This window comes from Lissotriton vulgaris, chromosome 8, assembly GCF_964263255.1.
Source record: "Lissotriton vulgaris chromosome 8, aLisVul1.2, whole genome shotgun sequence".
NCBI classification, from domain to species: Eukaryota; Metazoa; Chordata; class Amphibia; order Caudata; family Salamandridae; genus Lissotriton; species Lissotriton vulgaris.
Genome location: NC_141696.1, coordinates 249,476,983 through 249,494,792, shown reverse-complemented (window position 1 = coordinate 249,494,792; position 17,810 = coordinate 249,476,983).

The following is a 17,810-nucleotide window of genomic DNA, read 5'->3' as shown; positions in this document are numbered from 1 at the left end:
TGATGCTTTATACTGTAATACAAACGAAGTTGTCATCCCTTAGCGTCTGAAGGATAAATGTCAAACCGCTCTTACATCTGCCATATATTCTTAATGGAGAACGCTTACAAACAATGATAGTGGTAACGGTTTTCTAACTTCACATGGCGCGCTTTCATGTATGTCGTAACCATTCCTAGACTACATGTATACATGCGTCATGAGAGCCTTCTCGATTAGTGATATATTCTAATGCTTATACTTCCATTAGTACACATCTAGTTTTAAACTTATGTTCACTAGATAATACCCTTTTCATACGTTGGTCGCTGTGGGCTCTAATAGGGCTGCCGGATGGCTAGTATATGCTCTAATTTAGTACGGAAAGGCAAGCTGCTTACGCGCATATTGTTAACGAGGAAGGTTTCAAACAACTAAAAGTCGGGGTCGCTGTTCTTACCTGGAGTGTTCCTAGATTCGCGCGTGTTCTCCCGGGTGCCTCTAAGGCGTGCACCGTTTCTTCTGAAGCCGGCGGCGTGTGACGCGCTAACCGGAAATGTGTGTATTGGCGAACTCTCACATATTTAAAGGGACCTGTACGCTATTCTATGGTATGACACATAGTAGCACTGATAGTATTTCAGGAAATGCTGATGTGAACTATGTAGGAGCATTGACATGTTTACGCTTAATACCTGTATCAATAATGAAACACAAAACAATTAAAAAGTTAAATTACAAACATGATAAATATTAATGATGGTGGCATGACTCAGCACAAGTCCTTCAATTACAGATAACAACTGTATTCAACCCTTTCATCAAATCCATGTGGGGTTAGACTCTGTAGGTAACAAATCCAGTGGTTTTCACGCATAAGTAAAGTTTTTTTGTTGTCTTTGTCCTCTTTTTTATCAATGATTTCAAGGATGCAAGCTTTTATTTGATTTATTTGATGTCTTTGTTCCAAAAAGTTGTTATCTGTAATTGAAGGACTTGTGCTGAGTCATGCCACCATCATTAATATTTATCATGTTTGTAATTTAACTTTTTAATTGTTTTGTGTTTCATTATTGATACAGGTATTAAGCGTAAACATGTCAATGCTCCTACATAGTTCACATCAGCATTTCCTGAAATACTATCAGTGCTACTATGTGTCATACCATAGAATAGCGTACAGGTCCCTTTAAATATGTGAGAGTTCGCCAATACACACATTTCCGGTTAGCGCGTCACACCCCGCCGGCTTCAGAAGAAACGGTGCACGCCTTAGAGGCACACGGGAAAACACGCGCAAATCTAGGAACACTCCGGGTAAGAACAGCGACCTCCGACTTTTAGTTGTTTGAAACCTTCCTCGTTAACAATATGCGCGTAAGCGGCTTGCCTTTCCGTACTAAATTAGAGCATATACTAGCCATCCGGCAGCCCTAATAGAGCCCACAGCGACCAACATATGAAAAGGGTATTATCTAGTGAACATAAGTTTAAAACTAGATGTGTACTAATGGAAGTATAAGCATTAGAATATATCGCTAATCGAGAAGGCTCTCATGACGCATGTATACATGTAGTCTAGGAATGGTTACGACATACATGAAATCGCGCCATGTGAAGTTAGAAAATCGTTACCACTAGCATTGTTTGTAAGCGTTCTCCATTAAGAATATATGGCAGATGTAAGAGCGGTTTGACATTTATCCTTCAGACGCTAAGGGATGACAACTTCATTTGTATTACAGTATAAAGCATCATATCGTACTTATCATCCAATAGATTTCACTGTATTATTTTTTTTTAGCTTTGATTTATGTTACTGAATATGTTATTGATTGCTGATTGGTGATAGAGATATTTTCATGTTGTAGATTTCCCTGATGAAGCCCGATGGGCGAAATGCATTGGAACATTCACGGATTGTTAACTTTATTTCATGATTGAAAAATGAAGAAAACATATGATATTGAAACATCACTATAATAGTAATTCACAGAAACATTGATGAACTTTCAAAGTATGAATAAAATACCTTGAAGGAAAAACCAAAAGGGAAAAAGTTTCTTTTATAATTGAAACCGTTGTTGAACAAAACTTTATTGACAAACGTTATTGAGAAATTGAGCTGAAGATTTCAGCAGTTACAGACCAGTGCCCTGGGAGTCACTTTCGCATAGTTTGCGCCAGTGCTATCCATAAAAAGTACAGAATGCCACATTGAATGAACTGTGTAATGCTAGGCTTGAACTGTATGAGCCACCCTGATGGCAAGCTGATAACAAAGAGTCAAGAAATGCGGAAATAAATAACTGAGAACTGTCAAGAGCTGAAGGGAAAAGAATCTTTGAATGGAAAAAATAAGAGGATTCGTACTGCAGAAAACTGCTGATACTATCCGTGTGTGCATTACTCTACTCTGTCCAGGATTGGGAATAGATTCTGAACTTTCCACAAGTTGTCCAAGAAATATTTCTTGAAAAAAGCAATCTGTTTAACGATCCTTCAGGCTGTCGCAGATGAACTTGTGAATGACCTTTCTTGTAGTACTTGTTACACTGATTTTTCATTGCTACAGCCAACTTTGAACTGCAAAGCCTCAACGATTTTTGTTTTGCTCCTGGTGCGGAGCCTGTTGATGTGGAACTGGGTTTATTTTGCCCAAGTGACTGTGTTCCCTTTATTGATTAAGTATCAAATTTAGGATATAACTTTTGAGAAAGAACATTTATGAACTGAGTTGTTAAAAACTCATAAGAGACTATAAAGAGAGAGACATTGTCAACTTCGATATTGCAAAATGTCTATCATGGAGGAAGATCATTTGGATATTCAACATGCTACGGAGAAGAAAATCAAACTTAAATAAACTTTTACTTGTTTGGCAGCAAGTTTTTCTAATGTTATGAGTATTTGTGTAATAGCTTGGTTCCTACATGTGAAATTTACTATGCATACACTTGTAAACCCAACACCTACACCGCCTGAACATTATTATTTTACTCTTCCACTGTTAGATGAGAAACATAGGTTTTCTTACTAGAACAATTCATTTATTCGAATGTTGCATTATACACATAGTATTGCTAATATTTCTGATTGTTGGGTTTGTGGATTGTTGCCTGCATGCCAGGAAAAAGGGGGAACCCCTCTCATACCGCTCCCATTCTCCCACAATGGCTCTTGCACGGCTTGGTTTGGAGTCTTGTGGGCAGTACATGCTAATAAGATTTTTAGCTTTAGTATAGGAAGTCTTAATAAAGAGCTAAACATGGCATGTTATCCAGACGATGATGGTAACCCACAGGCAAAAGGATCAGATTTAGAAGTGGAGGAGTATGGTGGCCATGGTGATTATATCACTAAGTATGTTAATTTGATCTCTTTGATGTTTTCTGTATTCATGAAGTTTTATGTATGTGGAATATATATCGTTTATTATTTAATTAGACAAAATTTGTTTAGCATAGTCTAAAAGGAGGGACTGTTAAACTGTGAAAAATGTTTTTAGTTAAGTTAGCCTTTACTTCTCTTTCAATTTTGTCTACCAGCCCCCATGTTGTGTTTCTGAAAGGTCTTTTGCAAAGTCAGAAGTTACATGTTCACTGAAAGCTGGTTGTGCTGATAATACTTACTTTCCAGAGTAGAGGTTCTGCCCTGCCCTGCCCTGTCGAAAAACCCTAAGCACGCAGATGTTCCTCTCTACAAGCCCACCAACGCTTGTACCCACCCCTGCCTATCTATGAAAGTGATGTGGGACGGGGTTTATTAGGATTCAACAGTTCAGCATGTAAGCATTATACAAATGGGTTATGTAAGGGGTTGTGTAAGCATTATGTAACAATGACAAAGGGGTTTTAGCGCTTGTCTTACTGTACCAAATTTGTATAAACACCAGGTTTGTAACCATGCTAGTCAGTTCCCTCTCAGACACTTGTCTGTATGATGGAGCCCGCTCATGAGATGTAATAAACTTATGTTTTGTTCCACTCCAGTATTGATCCTCATTTTGTGAACCCGTAGACTAAGGGTGTCCCTGCACCAGTGAGACAGATAAAAATCTCACTTCTGCATCTTGAGGCACCTAGAAAATGTGTTTTAGTCAGGATACAGGGAGGAAAACTAACCATCGGGGCACCGAAGTGTCAGATGGGGCAGTCCTCTGTAGTCTACCTTGGGCACCTGTTGGACAATGAGAAGATCCCCCGACTAGATGCTAAGATATAGTCTGCATAGGAGCGGGAGCTTCCCATCACCCAGACTCTGATAAAAAAGTCTTTTGAGGAATCAATGGATAATACAGGAACTTTGTGACCTCTATGGGTTCAGAGCTGTGCCCTTAACAGCTCTGACCGCTCTGAAATCCAAAACCAAGAAACTCATTTGGACTGTGAAGTGTCAAAGACTTTCAAGGACCTGAAGGCTGCGCTATTCAATGCTCCTCTGATAAATGCACATGACTGCAGTACTCCTCAAATTGGTGACAAGTGAAAAGAATGCCAAGTGCTATTTATCACAGACTGATTCCTAAGAAGCAGAACCGGGCTGGCAATGCTTTGCATTAGAGTGGGGCCTAAGGAGGCTCAAGCTTTACATATTTGTAACAAAGTTTGTAGCCCAGACAAATCGCAGGTCAATTAAGTGATTGATGGTGATTAAGGTTGAGAGTCCTATGTTGTTGTGATTGTTTATCTTGCTACAAGGCCCAGAGGAGCACAAAGCCAGAATGCAAAGTGGGAAAGCAGATTGACTTTCCTGGCGGTTTTGCTTATCTGACAACTAGAATTCTCCAATTGAGTAGAAAGGTTCCCAGTAGTTTGATCTTGGAGGAATGGCTATTGGCATGAGAATGTCCCCTTCATGATGAATAAGCGCATTACTGTTCCCTGAGTGCCCGATTGCATATTAAACTGGCATCCTGACTTTTTGTTTGGCCCTGGGTTCACACTAATCTAGCATGTGTGCAGATGCCTAGGTCTGTCACTGGTAATGTGAGGTGCAGAACCTATTCTGTGACCTGGAGGGGTGCCCAAAGAATGACTTCATAATGATTATTAGGCATGTTTCCTCACCCTGGTTAAGCCACATAAAAAACAGGTGGCAGCGTACCGAGATTTTGTGAATCTTTAGCGTGACCATTCCTTTTTTCTGTGTCCAAAGAGAGTTGTCTTCTGCCCCCTCTTGCTTCAAGTTCTATTTGGCATGGGGACCTCGAGCCATCCACTTCATTGCAAATGCATGTATGCATAATAGGTAGTAGCACTCTTTATGTGGTTAGAGTCTAAGTGCTAAGAGCAGTGGGATGCGTGTTGGCTGACCCATTGCTTAGCATGGCACAAGACAGAGGATGGAAACCGCATCCTCAGAAGGTGGAAGTGTATTGCCTGCATTCCTATGGTAGAAGTGTGGAGATCCAGACACGGAAGTGAGGGAGAACAGAGAGAGCTACCTAAACAAATTAAATGAGAGCCTTGCTAACAAGGGGGTGCTTATTAATTTTGCATGAGCACTGATACTTGGTAGATGAAAGGGGTGAGGTGTAGGATTACAGTTTCTGTTTTTCAAGATAGGAAGTTTCTAGACAGTGCCTGCCCTTTTTTTTGTCCAACTCCAATTACTGCTGCAATAAGGCTGATGACAGCCAGGCACACTTCTTTTGGATACTCCTGCTTGGAGCCAGGACTATTAATCCCTTCTGTGAACGCCATCCCCTTGCACAAATGATTTCTCTATGGAACAGTCAAAAAATGACACTTAAAAGAAAGGCGACCCAACTGGTTCTGAAGCTTTAGACAGTGAATCCACAATCTCATTCTGAAATTGAGTATAAAAGTGAAACACATGCCACCTCACTTTGTTCCAGTCCAACGTTTTTCTTAACCAAGGAAGGGAGTGCTCCATAGAGTACTTGAGGCTGGTGCCTGCATGTTAGGCAGTCTTCCAGAGGAAGTCTGCAGCTTGCTGGAGAAGTTGAGTGTTTACCTATGCTCCTAGCAGCTTTTTTGCCTGCCTATCCAGAAAGGGAAGGGGAGTACTTGGCCCTGCAGGAGAAGAAACTGTCTAGGCACAGAAACCCAGAATTTTCATGGCATGAGGACCACCCAGTAGTAGCCAACGTCGAAGTGTGAGGGCTCGCCAGTCTCCCAATACAGTTCCTGGTGTGAGGTGCTCAAGAAGAGGTGTACCAAATCACCATCGTATAGCCCATCTTTTGCAATGCATACCTCATGGGCCAGGTGCTCCCTCTGTCATTAGAAGTGCGGTATATGAGGAGTCCTTGTATTGAACTGGAAACTGTACCAGTGGTGGCAAATGCTGAGGATGAGTGTCCACCAACATTGACTCCAGAGACCACATCTACATAAGTCAAACGCCAGACTTTATTGAGTTCACAACTGCTGATGAGGCAGCCAAACACACTTTTCAACACCAGTTTCCAGGACGGTGGAAGACAACACTCCACGTTCCCATTAACCAATGTTGAACTCTGCAGGTGCGACGTCACTAACCACACCAGGCAGCGACACAGATGTATTGCAACAAGATACCCTATGCACACACCAAACAAGTGGAAAAGGTGTGTCAATGTAGACACATAAAAGTTACAAGACAAAGCTAGCAGAAAATATACAAGGATTTCTTGTTTTGTGTAGCAACAGTTCAGTCTCTTTTAATTCCTCAAGCAAGCCAGCAAGCCAGACACAGATTTATCACAGTGTTTGAGCAGGTAACACAGAGCAATACCCACACAAAAGAAGAAACTTGAATAACAGCGCACAAAGGAAGTTGACTGCTATGATAGTAACCTTTGCCAATACATCTTGTGTGTTTTGCTGTTTACCCTATGTGGGAAGGGTATGCCCAGATGTGGGTCCCGTGCTCACTACGTCGCTGGAGTCAAGCTATCCTTGCTGAAGATGGCTGATAGCCAGAAACCGGTCCTAGGATGCTTGATTCTGGTCCAGGGAAGACATGGCTTGGCAGTTCAGGCTGGACTGTTCCCATGACATTACAAAAGGGGGGGTTTTACCCATGCAGTCACGGGGACCTGGGCGTTGTGTGGTAAATGTAAATAGAGGGTCCCCGTAAGGAGAACGTGTTAAAACACAATAACACAATTACAAATTCAAATAGAAGTCAAAAATGATTCTTGTGAGAATGTTGTCATTTATTTAACAACACTACATTTGACTTAGTGAAGCATTTTACAATCACTTTAAAAAGAATGAAAAAATTGAAATAGCCCCAGGTTGGGAAGGAAAAGGAAGGAAGGGATGGTGCTCAAGGCTGTGAAAAAGTTAAGGAAAGTACACAGATTTAAACAGGAGGTAAATATTTGCAAACTTCAAATCAGAAATTGGAATGATTCCAAAAACCAACAGCCTATATAAATTATGGCAATTGTTGAGATCACAATTAGACTAAGGACATTCTACGGTCACATGTGAGGTTTAGAATACTCCAGGGGATGTGCCGGACGTCCAAAAGTTGAGTCGTCGACGTTTCGACCCCTATGTGTAGGCTAAATTAAGTCCTTTTCCGGGGTCTTCATCAGGACAATTACAATGGGGGAGGGACGATATGGGGCCGTCCTATCTGTAAATTAAAATTAAAAACCAGTATCAGAAACTTTGGATTAGCTGGACATCACAGTCAAAGTCCTGTGAACCATAATGGTTAGTTAATCAAGACAAAGTACACCATGGAGTCCGGGTCACTAGGACCTCAGGACAAAAGGAACTCAGAGCGGAGTACGCAGTACATCATGCTCCCGCTCAATAGTACGATTCCAAATTGCAGAGGAAACAATAGCCAACAGGAAATTTAAAAGACATATGCAATACAATACATTTACTGAGATAGAGACTCACTTCAAAGTGGAGGAGAATCAGTGCAGTGAGCAACTCAATGGATGTGCTGCTCCCGATGGGACTGACTTCTCCAGGATGGCTGTCCACTATAAATTGAACCACAGAAGTTCATTGGTACGAATAGTGGTGTGTAGTGGTAAATTACCGTTACACAGACAAAAATCAGAGATGATTGGCTGCGAGGCCAAATTGTGAAATACCATTAGGAAGGGAAAGGGGGTCAACTGAAAAGGATGTGACCGGTTACCTTTAATGTAGTAGACGTGACACCATGAAGATATGTATCAACGAGGAAAACTGCTGCCACAGCTTTTGTGCGGCGTACTGGTGATGCTGCAAGTCTAACTGGCTGCTTGGGATAAATGCCCAATCTAGAGGAAACCAACCAGGCCTGTGCATTAGAGGATATTTATGCTGCTACAAATGAAGGGCATGTGTGGTCAAGCTCGCCCAAGCGTTATACATTGGATGCACAATAGCGAGAAACCCGAAAGGGTTGCGTAGGAGACGTCACATGTCAGCGCTGGGAAAAATACTGAGGGCAATTGTACTAGTTGGCGCATTCATAAAGGGAACAATTGTGACTCAAACGAAATTACACCGTCAAAAATCAGAGATGATAAATTGTGAATTACCATTAGAAAGGGAAATGGGGTCAACTGAAAAAGAGGTGACAGGTTACCTTTAGTGTAGTAGACGTGACACCATGAAGATATATATCAACGAGGAAGACTGCTGCCACAGCTTGTGGGCGGCGTGCTGGTTTGCTGCAAGTCTAACTGGCTACTACGGACAAATGCCCAATCTAGAGGAAACCAAACAGGCCCGTGTATTAGAGTTTGTTCACTAAATAGATGTTCATTCTGCTAAAGAACATGAAGGTACACGAACGCACTGTTAATGTTAGAGGACATGTGTGGTCAAACTTGACCCAAACGTTATACATTAGATGTACAATAGCGAGAAACCCGAAACGTCACATGTCAGCGCAGGGAAACAGTAAGGGCAATTGTACTAATTGGCGCATTAAAGAAAAAACCAATAGTGACTCAAAAGAAATTACCAACTTGTATGGGTCCTCATAGTGTTTAGGTTGAAGGGCCGGTCCCGGCGAAAACCGCCATGTCGAAGTTGGCTGGCTAAGTGCTATCCCGAACAAATCCTTAAAAATAAAAGTATCGTAATCAGGGAAACTGTGTTCCCGTTACTCCCAGAGCTACTTAGGTTGGGGCGCAAGGGATTGGCACTTACTTGTAACAAATTACCGAGGCGCAGTCCCTTCGGTTCCACTAGAGTCAAGCGAACTCCGTCAGCCACTACGCGTAGTGTGGGGCGGAGCCTCCGAATAAACAGGATAATGGATATAGAAAAAATACTACAGCGTGTCGCTGGAAAGGTTGAATTATTCGAAACGGCCTGTTTAAGAATCGTGTTCAATGAAATCGATCGCAAAGATTGTGTGGGCCCACAATGATTTTCGGATGGTGCAAGTAGTGGGTATTGGATATTTGCATTATTATTATGCATTATTCGAACGTGAGTACATGGTATGAGTGTCAGCTAATGCCATAAACGCTGGCATGTCTCAGACTTAAAAAGTGTGTGGACACAATACAGTGTGTGTGAAAAACAAATATAAGACAACTCATGCATTATTTAAAATATAGGATTCAACAAGCCCAAAATATGCAGAAAATCCTCATGCATGTATTAGGCTGAGTGACATAATCTGAGGTCCTAATACATAGCGCTCACGCACTTCCCGAACATGGGAGTGTAGGCGAGCTAGCACGATTAGAAAACAGGGGATGAATCAATATGAGAAAGCCAAATTTAGGTGAAACTCGTGCACCTATCAAGCATGATGGTGTAAACGAGTGCCTGGTACATGACTCAACAAACATGAGGTTGTAGGTGAGTGACCAACTCATTAAAAAAGGGGGTCATATTAAATGAGAGCCCATACACATTCTCAAGTATGAGGGTTAAGCATAAGGTGTGCAAAGTTACATCATCTCAGTGCTGCCAATTGCGCAAGGCTCCCATCCTGCTCGTTCAAGCCATTTTTAATTGAATCCAGGAGGGACATCCATTTGCATTCTCGTAAGTTCAGGACAGATGCCAGATTACCACCTCTCCTACCCAGGGACACCTTCTCAATTACCAACCACTTTAGATCTGACACTATATGTCCTGTGCTCTGCCAATGCTCCACCAAAGGGGCACCTAAGACCTTGCATCTTAGCCTGCTACAATGTGAAGAAATCCGAGACTTTATTTTTTGCTGGGTTTGTCCAACATAAACTTTGTTGCACGGACATGTTATGATGTAGATCACACTGCTTGTGTTACAATTGGTATGATGTTTTAATGCAAAGACCTTGTCGCCTTGTGTGAAGGTTTTAGTCTGAATGGTGTTCTCACAAGCGGTACAAGTGCCACATCTGAAGTGACCTATCACTGGTGGTAAGTTCCATAGGCTTGTGAGTGTGGGAGAGTTCTCAGGTTCCAAGTAAGAATGCACCACCATATCTCGAATGTTTTTTGACCTTTTAAAGGAATGAAGTGGGAGTTGTGGTTGATCAATTTCACCAGCTATAAGAGGCCAATTCTTGTTGATGACTTGTTTCACCTCATTGCTTCTCGTGGTGAACGTGGTGACACAGATCATCCGATTCATCTCAGTGGTATCCCGGGCTTCAGGATTCAACAAGTTGTCTCGCGGGTTGTACCATGCTCGTTTTCTAGCACGTGTAACCATGCGAGTAGGGTAGCCACGTGATATGAGGCGCTCTTTTAGGATCTCCGACTCCTTAATATAGTTGGTACGTGTAGAACAGTTTCTTCTAATTCTGAGAAACTGGCCCACGGGTAGGTTGTCTTTGAGGCCTCTTGGATGGTGGCTTCCATATTGTAAAAGAGAGTTCCGTTCTGTCGGCTTTCTGTAGAGTGTGGTCATCAGGTGATCGTTCTCCACGTAAATGGAGATGTCCAAAAAAGGTATGGATTTGTTGCTTGATTCCAAGGTGAATTGGATGTTAGCGTTCCGCTGGTTCAGCCAAACATGGTACTGATTGAGTTGATCGCTGCTGCCTTGCCAAATGCATAGAACATCATCGATGTATCTTACCCAAAGGGTCAGCATGGATGAAAAGGGGTTGTTAAGTGAAAAAACATGTTCCTGTTCAAAATGGTCCATGTAGATAATGGCCAAGTTGGGAGCAAAAGTGGTGCCCATGGCCACGCCCTTGGTCTGTACATAGAATTTTTCTTGGAAAATGAAGACATTTTTCTTGATTGCAATGCTCAGTAAATCAATTATAAAGTCAGTTGGGACTTGAAACGGTGCCGGTCTTTTGTTCAATACCGCTTCCATCACATCCAGGGCCTCCTGTTGTGGGATGCTAGTGTAAAGTGATATGATATCACAAGTTACCAAAAGTGTAGTCTTTGGATCGAATGGTCTTTCATCAATCAATTGGATCACTTGGGTGGTGTCACGGAGATAGGCTCTTGTATGGAGGGCAATGGGCTTCAGGAAGAAATCTATGTATTTACATAGCGGCTGTAACATGGACCCACATCCGGACACTATAGGGCGTCCTGGGGGGGTATCAAGATTTTTGTGAACCTTGGGCAAGGTGTAAATGGTTGCCAACCTCGGGGATTTCTGGTTTAAGAATTTAAACTCTTGATCACTTAGGAAGCCCGCTTCCAGACCTTTTTGTGTGGTAGATAGAATCGTGAGAGCTAAATCTCTAGATGGATCAGTGGATAGTTCTTGGTAACTGACACCGTCTGACAGTTGTCTGTTGATTTCCTCTTTATACTTGGACAGGTCCTGGACAACGATTGCCCCGCCTTTGTCAGCGGGCTTGATGACCACTCGTTTGTTGGTACATAGATCCGTCAGTGCCTGTTTTTCTTTTTTGCTGAGATTGAATCTGACAAACTTACTTTTACTCAGACTTTGATCTACTGCTTTAGTGACGATATCTTCAAAGGCCAGGATTCTCGGGCTCATGGCATAAGTGGGTGGAAAGAAGGTAGATGGTTCTCTCAGGCCCGTGATGGATCCTTGTTGCCTGGTGGTTTGATTCCGAAAGAAATACCTCAGTCGAATCTTTCTGAAGAATCTATATAGTTCGGTCTTCAGCTGGAATTTATTGGCTGTGGCTGTGGGCACATAGGAGAGACCTTTACTTAAAACCTTAATCTCTTCATCCTTCAGTTGGTAAGTTGAGATATTGATCACGGGGTTGGCAGTGGCAATAGTGGTAGATGATGCCTCAGGTGCTGTGGTGGCTCTTTCCATCACCACCGGTAGGTGTTTCTCCGAGTCGAGATTTCGCCATGTGGTTCCTGGCGGAATGTCACTTGTTTTGGTGATTTGCCCCTGTTGCCATCCCATCCGGGATTTTGTTGCTGTCCTCTCCTCTGTCCTCTGTTCCAATTGGTACCACGCCCACGTGGGGGCCGCCATTGTCCCCGGCCCTGTTCTAAAAAATGAGGTTGAAATTGAGGGGGGGTACTGTTGGTAGTTGGTGTCTCCAGGTGGATAATTGTACGAAGTACTGGGGCCTGCCTCACTGTCACTGCCTGAGCTGTATGAGGAGTCTGAGAATGTTGAGAAATTACGTCTTCCTCTAAAACCCCCGCGGCCGCGGTTGGAAAAAAAACGTCCTTGGTTATCCTGCTTGTAGTAGTCTGGTTGCAGGTAAGGGTAAACAGATTTTTTGTCAAAAGTTCTCAGGTCTCTCGCCAATTTCTCCAATTTCTTTGTTTGAGCAGTGATGTCATATTCTTTGATCGATGCTTCCAGATTCTCAAGAGCTTCCTTGCTTTTGGTCAAAGTGCTGTCCCCTAGGATCTCGGCTTTATGGTCTGCAATTTCTTTACTGAGTGTTACCACCTGTTCAGCAGCCGTCTCTACTCCCAGCACCATCCAGTGCCGGGAGCAGTTATTAGCCACGTAGCTAAACCCTTCTTTCAATTTTGGGACGTCCACAAACATGGCTGGCTCGATTTTTATTTGTAGCCCCACCGGAATTATATTTTCTTGTAGGTATTTGGTGAACAGATGTCCGTGTAATCTGGTTCTAATGAGCTTCTTCTCCAATCTTTCTAACCGAGATATTTTGTCATTCAAGGTGACATCAATTATGGGTGCAGTAGTAGACAAAAAGGTGGTAGATAAGTCTTTCGTTAGTTGGCTAATGTATGCCTCTGTATAAGATAATATCTCATGTTCCGCCATGGTAATTTAGAATTAATCTAAAGAAACCTCGCAGGTCAGCACCTGCTCAAAAGGCATTACAAAAGGGGGGGTTTTACCCATGCAGTCACGGGCACCTGGGCGTTGTGTGGTAAATGTAAATAGAGGGTTCCCGTAAGGAGAACGTGTTAAAACACAATAACACAATTACAAATTCAAATAGAAGTCAAAAATGATTCTTGTGAGAATGTTGTCATTTATTTAACAACACTACATTTGACTTAGTGAAGCATTTTACAATCACTTTAAAAAGAATGAAAAAATTGAAATAGCCCCAGGTTGGGAAGGAAAAGGAAGGAAGGGATGGTGCTCAAGGCTGTGAAAAAGTTAAGGAAAGTACACAGATTTAAACAGGAGGTAAATATTTGCAAACTTCAAATCAGAAATTGGAATGATTCCAAAAACCAACAGCCTATATAAATTATGGCAATTGTTGAGATCACAATTAGACTAAGGACATTCTACGGTCACATGTGAGGTTTAGAATACTCCAGGGGTTGTGCCGGACGTCCAAAAGTTGAGAGTCGTCGACGTTTTGACCCCTATGTGTAGGCTAAATTAAGTCCTTTTCCGGGGTCTTCATCAGGACAATTACAATGAGGGAGGGACGATGTGGGGCCGTCCTATCTGTAAATTAAAATTAAAAACCAGTATCAGAAACTTTGGATTAACTGGACATCACAGTCAAAGTCCTGTGAACCATAATGGTTAGTTAATCAAGACAAAGTACACCATGGAGTCCGGGTCACTAGGACCTCAGGACAAAAGGAACTCAGAGCGGAGTACGCAGTACATCATGCTCCCGCTCAATAGTACGATTCCAAATTGCAGAGGAAACAATAGCCAACAGGAAATTTAAAAGACATATGCAATACAATACATTTACTGAGATAGAGACTCACTTCAAAGTGGAGGAGAATCAGTGCAGTGGGCAACTCAATGGATGTGCTTCTCCCGATGGGACTGACTTCTCCAGGATGGCTGTCCACTATAAATTGAACCACAGAAGTTCATTGGTACGAATAGTGGTGTGTAGTGGTAAATTACCGTTACACGGACAAAAATCAGAGATGATTGGCTGCGAGGCCAAATTGTGAAATACCATTAGGAAGGGAAAGGGGGTCAACTGAAAAGGATGTGACCGGTTACCTTTAATGTAGTAGACGTGACACCATGAAGATATGTATCAACGAGGAAAACTGCTGCCACAGCTTGTGGGCGGCGTACTGGTGTGCTGCAAGTCTAACTGGCTGCTTGGGATAAATGCCCAATCTAGAGGAAACCAACCAGGCCTGTGCATTAGAGGATATTTATGCTGCTACAAATGAAATATCATGAGGGTCCACGAACACACTGTTAATGTTAAAGGGCATGTGTGGTCAAGCTCGACCCAAGCGTTATACATTGGATGCACAATAGCGAGAAACCCGAAAGGGTTGCGTAGGAGACGTCACATGTCAGCGCTGGGAAAAATACTGAGGGAAATTGTACTAGTTGGCGCATTCATAAAGGGAACAATTGTGACTCAAACGAAATTACACCGTCAAAAATCAGAGATGATAAATTGTGGGCGGCGTGCTGTAGTAGCCAGTTAGACTTGCAGCAAACCAGCACGCCACCCACAAGCTGTGGCAGCAGTCTTCCTCGTTGATATATATCTTCATGGTGTCACGTCTACTACACTAAAGGTAACCTGTCACCTCTTTTTCAGTTGACCCCATTTCCCTTTCTAATGGTAATTCACAATTTATCATCTCTGATTTTTGACGGTGTAATTTCGTTTGAGTCACAATTGTTCCCTTTATGAATGCGCCAACTAGTACAATTGCCCTCAGTATTTTTCCCAGCGCTGACATGTGACGTCTCCTACGCAACCCTTTCGGGTTTCTCGCTATTGTGCATCCAATGTATAACGCTTGGGCGAGCTTGACCACACATGCCCTTCATTTGTAGCAGCATAAATATCCTCTAATGCACAGGCCTGGTTGGTTTCCTCTAGATTGGGCATTTATCCCAAGCAGCCAGTTAGACTTGCAGCACACCAGTACGCCGCCCACAAGCTGTGGCAGCAGTTTTCCTTGTTGATACATATCTTCATGGTGTCACGTCTACTACATTAAAGGTAACCGGTCACATCCTTTTCAGTTGACCCCCTTTCCCTTCCTAATGGTATTTCACAATTTGGCCTCGCAGCCAATCATCTCTGATTTTTGTCCGTGTAACGGTAATTTACCACTACACACCACTATTCGTACCAATGAACTTCTGTGGTTCAATTTATAGTGGACAGCCATCCTGGAGAAGTCAGTCCCATCGGGAGCAGCACATCCATTGAGTTGCCCACTGCACTGATTCTCCTCCACTTTGAAGTGAGTCTCTATCTCAGTAAATGTATTGTATTGCATATGTCTTTTAAATTTCCTGTTGGCTATTGTTTCCTCTGCAATTTGGAATCGTACTATTGAGCGGGAGCATGATGTACTGCGTACTCCGCTCTGAGTTCCTTTTGTCCTGAGGTCCTAGTGACCCGGACTCCATGGTGTACTTTGTCTTGATTAACTAACCATTATGGTTCACAGGACTTTGACTGTGATGTCCAGCTAATCCCAAGTTTCTGATACTGGTTTTTAATTTTAATTTACAGATAGGACGGCCCCATATCGTCCCTCCCCCATTGTAATTGTCCTGATGAAGACCCCGGAAAAGGACTTAATTTAGCCTACACATAGGGGTCGAAACGTCGACGACTCAACTTTTGGACGTCCGGCACATCCCCTGGAGTATTCTAAACCTCACATGTGACCCTAGAATGTCCTTAGTCTAATTGTGATCTCAACAATTGCCATAATTTATATAGGCTGTTGGTTTTTGGAATCATTCCAATTTCTGATTTGAAGTTTGCAAATATTTACCTCCTGTTTAAATCTGTGTACTTTCCTTAACTTTTTCACAGCCTTGAGCACCATCCCTTCCTTCCTTTTCCTTCCCAACCTGGGGCTATTTCAATTTTTTCATTCTTTTTAAAGTGATTGTAAAATGCTTCACTAAGTCAAATGTAGTGTTGTTAAATAAATGACAACATTCTCACAAGAATCATTTTTGACTTCTATTTGAATTTGTAATTGTGTTATTGTGTTTTAACACGTTCTCCTTACGGGGATACTCTATTTACGGACTGTTCCCATGAGGCACAGGGTCAAGACTTATTTGCATAAGGCCATGTCTGAACTGGGGTGGCTTGGCGAGCAAAATATCAATGGATTACACCCAGATCTGTGACTGGGGATGAATGTTTTGCCATTGTGCAACATTCCGCGTCCATCATCTTGTGTGTTTTGTTGATTCATTTTGAGACAACTTTATATTATGTGTCTTTTCATTTATGATTTTGAACTGTTTTGAATTTTATTGGCTAATGCATTTATGAATTGGCTACTGATTTATAACTAATTTGATGATTTGAACTTGTGACTTTGCTAATCTTTTAATAAACCTTCATGGTTTGCAAATACCTTGTGTCATCTTGTAGGGTCAAATGTACTTCAAGATATCAAAATGTGTTGATTACCATGTCATCCTTGATCTGAACTAAAGGTCAATTTGATTGAGTGCAGCTTGTAGTTGATTTTGCACCAGAAAAAGCACAGAGCAAAGAGCTGCAACAACAGTGGTCTGCCCCTGAACATAACCTGCACCTATACTTATATCTTGGCCAAAGTTACCCTGGTGGGAAGATCCCTGACACAGAGAGAGAGAGAGAGAGAGAGAGAGAGAGAGAGAGAGAGAGAGAGAGAGAGAGAGAGTTAAGGGGGATGCAGGCACCAGAGAGGGTATCAGCAATTCATTAGTCCATAAATGAAGATTGCAACTCTGTACCTCAATCAACTTTGGAGTGTTTGCTCTTCTGTATTGTTAAAGGACTATATTTTAACTAAAAACACTGTGCTAGACATATTAATATTCTGCCTGTTGGTTGAGTTCTGAGTCTGAGCTCTTGCCCCACAAACTACCGTCCTCAGAACCCTTTGACTGTTTGCCTTTGCTGCCCTGAGAATCAAGTGCAAAAAGTGGGTACTTGGCCAAGTTTGTAGAACCATAGTACAAAGTACTCCAGGATACCAGTGGCAAAGGACGTCAACCACCACTGCTCCAGGACACTTGTGTCAAACAACCTCAACCACCACGGGGTCCCTGAATATGTTCTAACATGCAGCAATAAAAAGTAGACAACAGAGAGGAACAAAAAGCTGGTTGCAGCTTTTCGCTGACCTGGAAATAAATACATTTTTCAGCACACAAAGTAGCAATTGCATGAAATTGTGCACATCAGTTATGTTTCCTCTTGATGCAGATGACATACACCACTCACTATTTCACTTGTTTAATCTGAAATCCGTTGCTTTTATGTAGTTTAGTAGTTGCACTCTAACTTTTGGAAAGGAAGTTTTTACTGAGTGTGTCTGAATGGAATATGGTAGCATATTTAGAATATTTAGAATCCAGCCTTTTACAATGTGTTTCATTTAACATGCATTTTTCTGGCACATTATCTTCCACAAGTTCAGCAGTAGTAAGCAAGGAGTAGTGCAATTCTTGTTGTTCTGCATTTCCAGCTGGAAGCCCCCTGTCAGTAGAACGAAGTGCTTGACAAAGGCCAGGAGATTCAGCCCTTAATGTGACTGCTATGC